The sequence below is a fragment of the Haliotis asinina genome, chromosome 4, assembly GCF_037392515.1.
Source record: "Haliotis asinina isolate JCU_RB_2024 chromosome 4, JCU_Hal_asi_v2, whole genome shotgun sequence".
NCBI lineage: Eukaryota > Metazoa > Mollusca > Gastropoda > Lepetellida > Haliotidae > Haliotis > Haliotis asinina.
In genome coordinates, this window is record NC_090283.1 from 58391087 (window position 1) to 58391753 (window position 667).

A 667-nucleotide genomic window follows, 5' to 3' on the forward strand; every position below is an offset into this window, starting at 1 on the left:
TGTTAATATGCAGAATAATACAGCACAGAAACCTGTGCACTAGTTGCAAGTCCTATTAATGTGGATTCAAAAGACAGTTGTGGATTTGATTGATCAGCGCAGGAAATGCGACTAGATATGTCAATGTGATACTGGTTGTGACAACTTGAAAATAGAGTGAAGGCAAGAACATGATGGCATCTGTGTTCTGTGTTTTTATGGTGGATGTTGAAACTGAAAGTACTGTTGGACCTAGTAAAGAAAAGGGTTTTTTTCACATTTCTACAGTTCATTTAGTTGATATGTGAAAGTGTGAAATATAAACTAAGTTCGATCTAACTACAGCCTCAGTTGTAGGGAGATAGGAAACGTATAGAAGGGACTTTGCTGAGCCGAGATGAGTGCAAAAAGGAGCATAGCAGTATTTTTGGTAAGTCCAAAGTGACTTATTTGGAATAGACCATTGCTTTATTGGTGTAGTAATTAAACATATGTTATTAAAAAGGACACTTATTAAATGCCCATTTTGAAATTAGACTTAACCTCATTATTAATGATTCCTGACTTTAAAATAATGTTAATGCTGAAGCTATTTAGAATGTACCTAACATGGAGTCTCACTATCATTATATATAAACAGATAGGAGAGGTCGTCTCAAAAGCAAGGCCAGGATGGGTGACGCAGACA